Source organism: Monodelphis domestica, chromosome 8 (assembly GCF_027887165.1).
Source record: "Monodelphis domestica isolate mMonDom1 chromosome 8, mMonDom1.pri, whole genome shotgun sequence".
Taxonomy (NCBI): Eukaryota; Metazoa; Chordata; class Mammalia; order Didelphimorphia; family Didelphidae; genus Monodelphis; species Monodelphis domestica.
The window spans coordinates 195,577,421-195,592,905 of record NC_077234.1 but is presented as its reverse complement, the minus strand read 5'-3'; the positions used below and the strand labels follow the sequence as shown (position 1 = coordinate 195,592,905).

General features: G+C 33.5%; 1 pseudogene; it reads left to right on the top strand.

Annotated features, from left to right (window-relative positions):
- Positions 1-12,716: 12,716 nt before the first annotated feature.
- On the top strand, positions 12,717-14,409 carry LOC130455795 (60S ribosomal protein L12-like; annotated as a pseudogene).
- The last annotated feature ends 1,076 nt before the right edge of the window (positions 14,410-15,485 follow it).

Below are 15,485 nucleotides of genomic sequence, written 5' to 3'. Positions count from 1 at the left end.
ATTTCTGTAGGAATTGAGAGCTATTGTTATTAACATTCTGGCTCTTCATGAAAGGAAAAAATGTGAGGAAGTTGTAGCTAAGTGAAATGATGGCTCTCAGATTGTCCTTGGAGGATTAAATAAATGTGAAGTTGGTTTCATTATTTGACAAGAGGCAACAAAAAGATTGTTTCGTAGAACACTTGGTAGTTCCACTTTGAGGAGTTCATAATAGCCATAAGCAAAAAAAAGAAGAAAAAAAAAGAAACCACAAAAAAACAACTATAGCTTTGAATTTAATCCAGCAACCTTTTATTATGTCTACTTAGTGAAAGGTTCTCTGTTGGATACTAGAACTACACAGTAAAAACTAAAATAGTTTCTGCCTTAAAGGGACTTATATTTTCCTGGAAGGGGGTGGGAAAAGTTAAGGGAATAGTTCTCTAAAAATGTGATTATTGAAGGAAGTAAGAACTAGCAAAGAAAATAAATAGAAAGCTGAGGAGTTTACTCATTATCCAAAGACAATAAAGAGTTATTAAAAGTCAGTGAGTGTAAATACGAAGATATGTTTTAAGATGATGTTGAGATCTGTTTAGATGATGTATTAGTGAGAAGAGAGATTAATAAGGGAGAGGTAAAATAGGAGGCTATGAAAATAATCCAGGGAAGTACCAATGTGAACCTGGTCTTTGAGGAAGTCATTTTAGTAATAGAGAAAGAGTAATTCAAAATATATTTTCAAGTTATACCCAATAAGACTCTACAAATGATTAGACCATTTTTTAAACTTTTACTTTCTGTCTTGGAGTCAATATTGTGTATTGGCTCCAAGGCAGAAGAATAGTAAGGGCTAGGCAATGGGGACTAAGTGACTTGCCCAGGGTCACACAGCTAGGAAGTGTCTGAGGCCAGATTTGAAAAGAGAACTTCCTGTCTCTAGGTCTGGTTCTCAATACACTGAGTCACCCAGCTGCACCTTAGACCATTTCTAAGAAAGGAGGATGAGCCAAACAAGTTGTTAACATTTTGAAAATGAGTGCAAACTAAGGTGACATAAATTCAATTCCTAGAAAGACTCTTGAACATTTTTTTTTAGTTTTTAAAACATTATTTTATTTGGTCATTTTCATACATTGTTCATTGGAAACAGATCATTTATTTTCCTCCTCCCCCTCCTTCCCCTAGCCAACACGGGATTCGTCTGGGTATCACATGTGTCCTTGCTCTGAACCCATTTCCTTGTTGTTGGTATTTGCATTAGGGTGCTCATTTAAAGTCTCTCCTCAGACATGTCCCCTCAACCTCTGTAGTCACGCAGTTGCTTTTCCTCAGTGTTTTTACTCCCTCAGTTTGTCCTCTGCTTGAGGATAGTTTTTTTTTTCTTCTCATAGATCCCTGCAGATTGTTCAGGGACATTGTAAAGCCATTAATGGAGAAGTCCATTACATTCTCTTGTACCAATGTATCAGTCTCTGTGTACAATGTTCTCCTGGTTCTGCTCCTCTCGCTCTGCATCACTTCCTGGAGGTTGTTCCAGTCTCCATGGAATTCCTCCACTTTATTATTCCTTTTAGCACAATAGTATTCCATCACCAACATATACCACAATTTGTTCAGCCATTCCCCAATTGAAGGGCATCCCCACATTTTCCAATTTTTGGCCACCACAAAGAGCGCAGCTATGAATATTCTTGTACACGTCTTTTGCCTTTTTATCTCTTTGGGGCACAAATCCAGCAGTGCTATGGCTGGATCAAAGGGCAGACAGTCTTTTATCGCCCTTTGGGCATAGTCTTGAACATATTATTAAAGAAAGGATGAGTGAATATCTACAAAGGGATACAATCATTCTAACTAACTAACAAGGATTTATCTAAAAAGCTAATAGTAACATGTAACAATAATTTTATTAACCTTTTTGGGACAGAATTACTAAATATCTCTCATATGTTATACATATAACTTGACTAGATTTCAGCAAAGTATCTAATGAATGCTTTCTTGATATTCTTGTGGAAAAATTGAAGAGATATGATGTAAATAATGGTACAGTCAGAAGGATTTGGTTAAATGCCTGGACTTAAAAAGTAGTCATTAATGGTTTAATTGTAAGTTTTGAAGATATCTCCAGGAATTTCCTGAGAGATGTCTGCTTGCTTCCATGTTTTAAAATCATTTTTCAGTGATTTGAAAAAAAGCATTGATCATATCTCTATCAAATACACAAAGGCAGCAAAGTTAGAATAGATATACAAGCAGAGTGAATGACAGTCAAAAAATGAAACAAAACTTTACAAGTTAGAAAAATAAATTGAATCCAATAACTTGAAATGTAATAAAGATACTTATAAAAACTAACACATAGGTTCAAGAAAATGACATCAAGAATAAAAGACAAGGGAGGTATATGTAGATAAGTTTATCTGAAAATATTTAGGGGCAAAATAGTAAAGTATAAAATTAACATGAGACAATAACATGACTTCCAGAAGAAAAGAAGAGAGCCAATGTGAATTTGGTATACAATAAAATAAGAATAGCTTCTTGAGGAAGAAAAAGATATGATAGTTGCATATATGTGTATATACATATTTGTATATGTGTGTACATACATATCTATGTATCCTATATTTCTGCCTTGCTCTGACCACATATGATATAATGTGTCTCTTTCTGCATTCCACATTTTAGAAGGACATTAATAGGAAGGACTGGAGGAGATGTCAAAGAAGGAGAGTCAGGGTAGTAAAGGACCTTGCGTGAACCTGAGGCAGGTTAGGCTAGAAAAGGGGATTCATGGCAAGGATGTTAAAGTCACACAAAGTGTTTGAAAGTCTGTCATGTAAAAGAGGAATTCAGCCTTCTTTTTGCTTGGTCCCATGTGACAGAAGGAGTAAAAATAATTGGAAGCTAAAACAATGTGGAAGCCAGAAGCAAATTTAGATTTGATTTCAAGAAAGGCTGTCTAGTAATTAGAGCTGTCCTGAGTTCGATTTGACTCAGGCCTGCTAGTGATTCAGGGTCATGATTAGAATGAAATTAAATACTACTAGTCAAAATAATATTTAATGAAAGAATCTTCCTCAAAAATAATATAAAAATATTCAGCAAAAGTACAGATTTGGTTCAATTGGATGCAATAATCCTCTGCTCCATATTCACTAAGATGAAAAGCTGATACAGAATAGCATTTTATTTCAGGTAACATTGGGAAGTTCATAAATTCTGACTCTTATGCAGCAAAGTTTTATGTCTCTGGCAGCAAGGAAGTTATATAAACAATTTAAATCTTCATCTTTTAGACAAATTATGTCTCAAAGATATTTTCATTGTCTATTAAAGAAAAAAAACAGTCAATGTAACAAGAGTTTTAGTCTTTTTTTTAGTAGGAAATTTTACTCCTACAGTGAGTGATTAAAAAAAAAAAACAGTCCTTTAGGACTTAATGGGTCTTCTGTTACTAAGGATCGTTAAGGAAAAGATATGTTACTAATCAATAAATTTGTTACAGTGAAAAATCTATTCTGTCTATGAAAATTGCCAATGAGGTTCTTTTCAACTCTTAGTATTTAATCTGTTTCTCTGTTCATGTGTCAAAATGTATTTACAGTAGGTAAAGTGGTAAAGAAGGGCTATGAGGAATTCAAGAGAATTCTCTGAACAAAGTTAACATATACATTATTTTATGACCTCAAAACTTAGGAAACCAATGGAAAGATGGTGGAAAATATGTTGGAAAATTGAAATCAGAATCCACAAACAAGAGTTAAAGAATAGTGAACTACTATGAAATCAATAGCTAATTATCAAGAGTATTAATCTCCAGAAGAACCAGAAAGTTTTGGATAAAGAAAGCAAGAAATCACATTGTAAAGAGTGAAATGTTTTTCATCTTAAGAGGAAATTGTTGATTACCAATGAGGGAAAATCATTTCACATTAAGCAAGCTATGTACAATCAACAACTGATTGCTGAGAATGAGGGATGAAATCAATATCAAATTAGAAGGATAAAGAGAAGGGGAGAAAAGATAACTGTAAAACAATTGCATTTTTCAAATGCATTTTTTCAATGAATGTATTGATGATAAATGATTATAGAAGAATAAAAGACATCAAAAAGAATCATAGTTCTCCACAGTGGATAAAGAAAAAAATGTCAAAATAAAGGAAGCAAAAGAATAAAGAAACTGTCTAAACCACCTTAAACTTCATTTGATTGCATAACAGTCTCAGCAAATATGAAAAGCATCAACTTAGAATACAAACTACTGTGGGAAATTGGATGAAGAAATAGAATAGAATATTATTAATATTATTTATTTGTTAAATAAAGAGAAAGTTGAGTCTATAAATAGTTTGAAGTAAAAAAGTCAGATAATTCTAAAAACATGTACAGATGACTATATAAAAAGAACAAATGAGGAAAAAATAGGTCTATTGGCATTTCTATAATAAACCATTTTTATCATCCATGATAGAAAAACCTTGTATTTGAATTTAACAATTTGGTTCTAAATATATTGCAGGAATGAACAGAAATTGTACTAAAAATTTCTCTTAGAAATAGATGATAAAAATAGATGATAAAAATAAAAATTAGATGATAAAAATAGTTGAGCCAAAAAAAGTCACATTTCCAATATAGCTAAAAGAGAAAAAAAAAGACACAAAATAATCTGAAGACATCCCCACAAAATTTAACAAAAGATAGAAAGACTAGGTCAATGAATTGGGCATATAATTAAAAAAAATATAGCTGAGATCAATCATATCCACATAAAATTTACTCTGAGAAAAGAATCAACTTGTCCTTTTCACCCTTGAATTTGATGAGGCTTATATCCACTATAAAGTATAAGGAAAATATGTGCATTAGCATTAGAGAGAAGAAATGGAAAACAAAAAAGTCCAAGAGAGAAGACTTACTATAAATCTAGATACCAAGAAGAAAAAATAAAACTAAAATTTATTAAAAAGAAAGAAAAAAGTGGGCAAGATGGCAGAGAAGGTACAGACTCACCTGAGTTCTAATAAATTATCCTCTAAACAACTATGATGTAACATTTCAAAAGAAATTCTGGAGCAATACAACTGAAAAAAAGACAAGGTTCTACATGCAAAACTCTTGTTAAATTGTCCATACACAGGTCCAAATTACAGTCCTGTATTACAGTCTTAGGCTAGGAGGAGCACTAGCACACACCAGAGATTGCAGACTCAGGAAAGCAAGAGACCTTGAACAGAGGTCCAAAGTGATAAAGAGTGATTGTGGTTGCACACAGGTAAGAGCCCAGACTGGAAAATTATTAAACACCACTCTGTAAATTATATCAAGTTTGAAAAATTGAAAACTTACAGATCCCTAAAACTAAATCTGAAGGACATGAACAAAGGACCTAAAGCTTAGACTAGTGGTCTTTCACCACAGTTGTAGAGCTTAACATTAATATTCTTTAATTAAAAGAAAAAAGCTGCAAAATGAGCCAAATATATGAAAAACAACAGTATATATAATGTTATTTTGGTGACAGGGAAGATGAAAAAAAAAAACTCAGAGGAAAACAATAATGCTAATGAATCCAAAGCCTCCACCCCAAAAAAAATATCAATTCCTCTCAAGGCCAGAGTAATCCTGGAGGAGATTAAAAAGTATTTTAAAATAAAATAAGAGAGTTAAGAAGAAAATTGGGGAAGGAAAAGAAAATGATACAGGAAAACCATGAAAAAAGAGCGAAAAGATTGGTAAAGGAGGCATAGAAAATGCTGAAGAAAATAATACCTTAAAAACAGAATAAGTACATAGGTAAAAGAGGCACAAAATTCCATTGAAGATAGGAATTTTTTTTAAAGCAGAAATGATCATTAAAAAAAAAAAGATATACAAAAAATCACTCAAGAGAAATCCTTAAAAGGCAAAATTGGCTATCTGGTAAAAGAAGTACAAAAATTCACTAAGGGAAATATTTTTTTTTAAAGTAGAATTGGACAAATGGAAAAGGAGGGGCAAAAACTCATTAAAAATAATTACATAAAACTTAGAATTGGGCAAACAGAAGTTAATGAATCCATGGGAATCAAGAAATAATCAAATAAAGCCAACCTAATAAAAAATAGAAGAAAATGTGAAGTATTAGAAAAATAATTGATATAGAAAATAAATCCTGTAGTGTTCATCTAAGTGTGACTGGACTGCCTGAAACTCATTGTCAAAAAAAAAAAGAGCTTAGACATCAGCTTTCAAGAGATTTTCAAGGAAAACAGCCCTGTTATTATAGAATCAGAGGGTAAAATAGAAATGGAAAGGATATATCAATCACCTACTGAAAGAGAACCTCAAAGGATAATTCCTAAGAATATTGTTGCCAAATTGCAGAACTCTGAGATAAAGAAGGAAATATTGCAAACAGACAAAAGGGAACAATTTAAATATTTCAAGCCACAACCAGAATAATACAAGATTTAGCAACTTACATTACATTAAAGGATCAGAAAGCCTAGAGTATTAAATTTCAGAGGGTAAAAAATAAATTAACCAAGAAAAGTGAATATAATTTTTCAGGGAAAAAGTGGGTATTCAATGAAATAGAAGACAATCAACCATTCCTGATGAAAAGATGAGAGGGGAATTGAAAATCTGACTCTCAATTAAGACTCAAGAGAAGCATAAAAAAGTGAACAGGAATGAAAACTTAAAAGGTAGTCAATAAGGTTAAACTGGATACATTTTTACAAGGGAAGATGATTCTTTTGACTCCTAAGAAATTCATCATTATTAGGGCAATTAAAAACTATCCATAAACCAAGGGCAAAATTATGAGTTGAATATGATGGGATATCTAAGACAAAAATAAAAGTAAGGAGCGATAAAGAGAAGAAAGAAGGAAAAAAAGAATAAGGTAAATTATATCACTTAAAATAGTCATGGAAAAGCTTTTAGAGTGGAGGGAATGATAGGGGAAGTGGGAAAGGAAGATTTGAACCTCATTCTCATCAGAATTGACTCAAAGAGGAAAGAACGTGCACAATCATTTGGATATAGAAAAGTGGGAGGGGAAAGGGATACAAGGGGGGACTGATAGAAAAGAAGACAAACTGGAAGATAAATATACTTTTTTCAATTTTTTGGAAAATGAGGGGATACTCATCAATTGGAGAATGGCTGAGTAAACCATATCATATGATTGTAATAGAATACTACTATGCTATTAGAAATAACAAGTAGAACAAGGTCAGAAAAATCTAGAAGACTCTACATGAAAAGAAGTAGAGTGAAGTAAGAAAAGTCAGGAGAACACTGAACACAGTGGCAGCAATACTGTGAACATGATAAACAACTGACTATAAAAACTATTGTCAGCAATACAAAGAACCAAAACAATCCTGAAGGATTCATGATTAAAAAATACTACCTCCTTCTGCAGAAAGAAGTTATGGAGTCTGAATTAATACCAAAACAAACTTTTTTTTTAACTTTATTAATTTTTGTATTTGAGTTTTCTTTTACAAAAGGATACATATAGGGAAAATGTTTTAAATGATTGTATATATAAAATTGATATCAGATTGCCTACCATTTCAGCAGACAGAGGAGAGAGAGAGAGAAAATTAAAGACATAGACATAGGTGATTAATGGTAGATTAGAGAGAAAAGATAGCTTTTATTATGAGGGATATAGAGCAACTCCTTCCACATTTTTTTGCTTTGTTCAAGAACTGATATTTTCAGAAGTGAGACAGCAGAAAGACTTTACCCAAAGCTAAAACTAAACTAAATTTAAATGAACTATAATGGATGGAAAGGATGAGATATTTCCTTGCAATTACACACACACACACACAAAAAGAATAAAGTTCCAATTAATTCAGAAATTCTCTCTTTCTTAGGAACTCCAGATATAATAAAGAATTAAAATATTAAAACAGAACCAATATATTGGAGGATAGAATTCACAATAGACTTATAATAGGGTTACAGAGATAAAGAAAAAGAACAGTATAAATCAAGGTTTCTTGTACCACAAAAGACTATTAGCAAAGCAAATAGGTTAGAGAAGAATTTTAACCCATATACTTAAGCAAAAGAAGAAAAGATAAGGGTGAAAAACAGTCTAGAGATATAAATGATATGAATAAAGGAATGGGTGCATGCATATGTATTTAGAAGAAGAAACTTAAAAACTAAGTGAATTCAAGGAAGTTGGCATAGGAGAAGTAAATAAAAGCTGTATATGAAAAGCCGGTGGAGAAAGAATAGTAACAAATTAGCATATGCAAAGAAGGCTTCAGAGAAAAAGTGATGACTTTAAAAAGGAATGGATAAAAATCAATTTAAAAGAACTAAATGGAAGAAAACACAAACCTAAATAGAATTATCTTATATGTGATAGATTAAATAAACCATTATAAGGAAAGAGAATGTTAAAATGGGTAAGCAAAAAAAAAAACAAAAAAACTTCAAAATTTCCTGCATTCAAGAAATATGTAGAATCATTACCAGTAAAGAAAAAAAAATGTACAGAATGAATATGAGAGAATGGAACAAAATTTAGTTTGAATAAAATGATTCCTCAAAAAGCAAGGTTTTAGGTATTCCATTAAAGAATAAAAAATTGAAATTTGGATTATCAAGAAAAATAGGGAAACCACAGTAAGCTTACATATACAATACACAATAGAGCAACATAATTTATTGTGAATGTATCAACTATCATTCAATTTCATAAAAGAATGTGTTGCCAACAATTATAGGAGATATAAGTATTCTTTATGTAGACCTGATTAAATATCACAAATAATCAAAAAAGAATACAGAAAACCCAAAACATTTTTGGAAAAGGTAGATTTTAAATAATTTTCTGTAATTTTTAAGATAAGAACAATCAACAATATACATGTTTCTCTGCTTTGTATAATATCATCACCAAAATTTGCCATGAATTGAGGCAAAAATAAATTGGCATCTATTTTCAAAAGTAAAATATCAAAGGAATGCGTTTCAGACCATTATTCAATGAAATCAACAACAATGTAAGATATATATGAAAGATATTTGTAATTAAATGGAGGCTACTTCAAATATTCTAAAGCTTTGAGTCACAAAACATATTTTAAGATCTTTGACAGCTATGTTAAATAGTACAATGAGGAAATGTCAAACAATTTAGGGGATACAGCTGAGAGTTCTCAAAGAAAGAACAAATTTTTGAAAACCTATTGATGAAATAGAAAAGTATCAATGAACTGAATATATAATTAAAAATGGTGAAGATTATAATTGTTGTTTTTTAATGGAACATAAAAAAGGAAGGTAGAAAGGAGTACATTCTAGATATAGTAGGAAAGGTAGCAGAAAGGTTGATATTCATAAAAGCATTTTTTTTGTGGTAAGAAAAGAATGGAAATAAAGTGGCCATTCATCAGTTAGGTTACAGATAAACAAATTATATTTGTTGATATAATGGAATATTTACTGCATTTTTAAATACCATTATCTGTCTGACTTTGCTGTCTGTTTATAAATAACAGAATATTCACATCATCCAAAGAATCAAAATTTTGGATGACCCACATAATGAATAATGAATACTAGCATAATGTAGCAAGCATATCACTGTGTGATATGCATACCAGAAGTGGTATGAAAGACAATTTGGGGATATTTGTAATGTCAAATGGAACAAGAGAAAACAAAGAGTTAAATCACATGCTATTCTGATACCTACAGTGTCAAAAAATTGGAAAGAAGGTCCTACTCCTTCTTTGGGGTTGTTTTTTGTCCTTCATTTTCAAAGAGAACCTATGATATCATCATGATTACACCTTGACTTTAGAGTAAATTGGACTTAATTGAGTAAGAGTTATACAAAGTTGTCTGCCTCATCCTTCACGAAACATTGAAGTCCAGGAGCAAGACAAAAATCAGAATGACAGGTGATGGTCTGGGATAAGGTGGATGACCTTTGAGTCTTTGATGTCTGACCAAGCTCTAAGCACTCCATAGCACTGGCTTCAACTGCCTTTATAGCCATAGCCATTGGATCAAATTGTTCTCATCTTCACATGTTTGGGGTCAACATCTCTCTAACTCACTGATGGGTTTGAGACCTGTCAATTATCCTCAACCTTGTTTAGTATATTTTGCAAGATAGTTTTACCAGGCTGTGGTTGCTGCACATATCACAGCTTTTTGGAGTCACAGGTGAGTGTTGGGTGGAAAGTGGAAAATAACAGATGAAGTAGAGAGCATTAGATATGGAGACATAAAGATCTGAATTAAAACCTATCTCCAGAGACTGATATGCTGTGTGTGTCACTTAACCTTTGTCTGCTTCAATTTTCTGAACTTCAAAATCAGGATAATAGCATCTATTTGTGAGGATCAAATGAGATTCTTATTTAGTATAATGCCTGTCACATAATAAGCACTTAATTATTTCATTGGTTCCTTCCTTCTTTCCCTTCTTCCTTCCTTCTTTTCCTTCCTTGTTTCTTCCCTTCTTCCCTACCTTCTCTCCCATCATTCATTCTTCCTTCCCTCCTTCCCTTTTCTCACTTCTTTCCTTCTTTCTTTCATTCCTTTATTTACTCCTCCTTTCTTTCTTTTATTCCTTTCTTCATTTCTATCCTCCTCTTCCTTTTATTCCCTCCTTTCTCTCTTCCTCCTTTCCTTCATCCCCTTCCCTTCTTTATTTCCCTTTCCTTTCCTTTCTTCTTCTCTCTCCATCCCTTCCTTCTTCCTTTCTGCCTTCCTACTGTTTTGCTCCAACTAGTGAGAATAGTCTTACTTATAAGCTAGTGCTTTGGAATCAACCCATACTTCCTAGTACCTGCCCTTAGACTTCAATGTAGACAGAAATAGTCATGGTCCTTGGAACTATTCAAGTAAATGCACAATATCCCCAAATTAGATCTACCCCCTTTCATTTAATGATTAGGGATTACTCCTTGAAGTACAGCACTTAAACTGTTTAGAAGCTTCTGCCATTACAGGGAGCTGCACTGGAATCATCTGTATGCATGATATTGTGTGTAAACATAATTGTCTCATTAACCTCATACAACAACCAGGTCTCATTCTACAGAAGGAGAAAAAAAGCAACCACTAATAGGGCTGTAAAGTTTCTAGGTAAATCAACTACTATTAGTTCTGCCATACCCATAGCAAACCACATTTATGATGATTGCAAATGGCACATAAAAAAGATGAGAGTTATCTCCAGTCCTAGGTTAGGATGTCTTGTTTTGAAAATTAGACCTTCTAACTTGCTTCACTTAAAACAGCTGCAAAATTACTGACTACCCCCAACATGAAATAAACTACTATTCTATGTTAGGAAGCATTTTGGAAAGGGTTACCAATATCTCAAACCTCTGTCTTCTCTCTTCTTTTATGTCTCCATCAACAACAACAAAAAGAAAGAAAAGAAAAAAGAAAAGAAAATTGTGGAATAGACAATCTAACCATATCTGAGTATAATTTAAATTGAGAAATTTCAGATGTGAGCCAGTTTGGAATTACGTCTCCACAACAATGAAGTATTGCAAAAAGTGAGGTTTAGAATTCTGTTTTGAAAGTTAAAGCCAGGTTGCTAAGAGAGGATTTTATATGCATTTCCTTTATAACCTTCTATACTCCACCAACACTTTCTTTTGGCCATATTATCAAAGAGACTGGATTAGAAGGAAATAACAGCAAAGTAACATATTGAGTATGAACAGTTACTGGAATACAGTAAATCAGGGAAGGTGCCAGCTTCAAGGAATATGATCTCTTGCATCATAAAAGAAAATCTTGCCATTGATTCAAGGACTTTCAGGTCATAAAATAACAAGATTTGGAATGATTAATTTGTCCTACATGTATAATGTATTTGTGCCTCACTAGCATTGTACTCCAATATTAAACTAACTCCTCTTATGGACCTGTATGTATATGTGGGAGAATGTCCTAAAGGGGCATGGCTGGGAATATTTTGTTACAACTATTCTTACTATAAGACCACAATAAATATCTTTGCTAAAAGAAAACTAAAACTACTGGATGTTATAAATGGGAAGTAGATTGGTGGGGACTTGTTAACAATAATTGTAAAAAAAATACTAGACCCTTGGGTTTACATTAAAACCTTGATAGAAAGTAGTTGGCAAATCCTCTAGGAATATCAAATAGAAGATAAAAATTGGAGGACAGGCCCAATAGAGGGTGTTACATATATATTCTAATTAAATGAAGAATGAATTTTATTGGGTAAAGGTCTATCTCTGAAGTCAGAAGTTCAAATATAGCCTCTATCAGATATCAGATTTGTGATCCTAGGCAATCCTTCAACCTTTTAATGCCTTAAAGAATTCTCTAAGCCTATTAGATAGGACAAATGTTCTACTTTGGTACAGGGAATACTTTTCATTTCATATTCCTTACACCAATAAAATTACAAGTCTAAAGCAAAATGGAATTACTTAAATTAAAATAGATGAAAAGCAGATGCAAAATAGTGAAGAAATCAAATCATAGAAGCAGAAAAACAAAAGATGTCAAATGTCTACAGCAGTGAACGTGATCCTTTTAAAGATGGAGTGCCAAGTCCCACTTCCACTGCACCCCCTAAATCAAGTACTGGGCTATATCCTGCCAGAGACAGAGTGCCATATCCCTCCCTCCCAGAGACTGTGTCATGTCCCTACCCCACTTTGTCCCCTGCACCCCTCCTCAGACAGAGGAGGGAGGAAGTACTCCCATTGGGTTGCTAGACAGAGGAACAGGTGACATGAGGCACCCATGGAGAGGAGGGGAGTGGCCACAGCACTCTGCTCCCCTCTACCTCTGCTCCCCTTTAACTGTGTGCCACACTCTAAGCTATGGTCTCCTCGAACTGTGCTCTTCTCCAACCCCACCATTGGAATCACCTTCACCAGAAACTCAATAGGCAATCTGCACTTCACCCTCACACAGCATGTAATCCCTGCACCCTCTGTACCTTATCCCAGACAAGGGAGAAAGGAAGCACTCCCATAGGCTACTGGGAAGAAGGGTGGGTCATGTAAGAAACGTCCTCAGGCTCTTGGCCCCCAGTTCATGGGTGGTGAAGGTACAACTTATTTTGGTCCTCCTGAATCTGGGTTCATCTGACACTGAGCAGCTACTCCACAGCGTCCAGACAGAGCCTCAACCTTTGTTGCAGCCATGCCATTTTACCCTAATGAAATTCAAGTGGTATTTTTAGGTGCACTGGTAGTGAAGTTGGTGCCACATCTTCTCTGGCCCCCAAAACTGGTCCCTTGGGTTTGTCTCCAAAAAAGGTTGGTAATGACACTGCCAAGGCTGATTGTGACTAGAAAGGGCTAAGGATAACAGTGAAACTTACCATTCAGAATAGATAAGCCTAGATTGAGGTAGTGCCTTCTGCCTTGGCCCTGATCATAAAAGCCCTAGAAGAACCCCCTTGGGACAGAAAGAAGCAAAAAAAAAAAATTAAACACAATGGAAACATCAGTCTTGATGAAATCATCAACATTGCTTAACAGATGACACACCTATCCCTGGCAAGAGACCTCTCTGGAACCATTAAAGAGATAGTTGGAACAGCTTAATCTGTGGGCTGCAATATTGATGGCAGACATTCTCATGATGTCATTGATGACATCAATAATGGGGCTATGGATTGCTCAGTTAGTTACAAACCACAAAGGCAATTGGAAAATGAGGGGATGCCCTTTGATTGGGGAATGGCTAAACAAATTATAATATCTGTTGGTAATGGAATACTACTGTGCTCAAAGGAATAATGAACAGGAGGAATTCCATTTAAATTGGAACAATCTCCAGGATTTGATGTAAAGTGAAAGGGACAGAACCAGAAGAACCTTTTACACAGACACTGATAAACTGTGATACAATCAATTGTAATGGACTTCCTTACTAGAAGCAATTCAATAATCCAGGACAATTCTGAGGGACTTATGAGAAGGAAATGCTATTGACATCCAGAGAAAGAACTGTGGAAGTAGAAATACAGAAGAAAAACAATTTCTTGATCACATGGATCAATGGGGATATAATTGGGAATGTAGACTTAGAGATCACCCTAATGCAAATATTAATAATATGGAAATAGGTCTTTATCAAAAACACAAGCAAAACCCAGTGGAATTAATTATAGCCTGGGGGAGAGGGGAGGAAAAGAACATGAATCATGTAACCATGGAAAAATATTCTTAATCAATTAATTAAATAAAAATTCAGAAAAAAAGAAAAAAAAACACAAAGGGAGACTATTGCAATAAATTAATATTTGACAACAGACACAGAGGCTCTTCATATTGTGTTAGAAGCCACCCCACATTCTGAGGGGGAAAAAAAAAACTATTAACTTAGTAGCTCATTTTGGGCAGCACAGGATGTTAGAACAGAGAATTTGAAGTATCTTAGCAATGGGACTGAAAATTGAGAGGAAACTAGTTGGACAAACTATCATTGCTTCAAACAAGAGAAGAATTTGTCATCTTTGCAGGATGAAAAGAAAGGGTCTATGTATTTGCCTTCTAAATTTTGAATATGTTTTTCTGAAGTTAAGGACCCCTTTGAATACAACCTTAAGAGAACTCAGATAGCTGGGACTTGAAGATGAAGAAATTCTGAAGGGAGATTCTCAAGGGATAACTCTTGGCTCAAGGTTTTTGCATATATAATATGTATTTGTACTACGGTGATTATATGTGGCCAACAATGTATAAAAATTTTATTTTCTAAAAAAAAAAAGAAATACCCTCAGGCATAGAGAGAAAGGGAACAGCTCCACTCCAAGTCCCTCTGGACTTCTAGTAACAAACTCTGGTGCCCAACTTCAGGCATGCCCACAGAGAGGGCTGTGTGTGCCCTTTTTGGCATGTCTGCCATAGGTTAACCACCACTGGTCTAGAGGATAATACTGATTGGCCAAGATATGGTCTGCATTTATTAGGAATGAGACTGGAAAGTTTTCAGGAGGTTTAAAAAACCAGCAAAGGAAAACAGACTTAACTTAATAGATAATAAAGAGATATTAAAGACATTTTAGTAGAAGAGTAAGACCAGATATATGTATGGGGAAGATTAATCCAGAAGCAAGATAATCTGTCAGGAGAATACTTTTTTTTCCCCAAATATGTTGATGTAATGGTCATTTTATTGTTTTTGGTATTAAGAGAATCTATGATGTCTATAACTTTAATAATATTTAATCAAACTGCATTCCTGGCATAAATCCAAAGTAAACATAATGTATTATTTTAATATGGTCCTCTAGTCACTTTACTAATACACTAATATTTTTATTAGTATTAATATTAGTTAATATTAATAATACACTAATACTAATACACTAATAATAAAATAAGTAATAATACACTAATAATAAAATACTAATAATACTAATAATATTTATGCTATATCTTTCTTTGGCTTAGCAATAAAGTCCATATGTTTTTATTATAAGAAAATTGCCAAAAGTTTATATTTTCTTA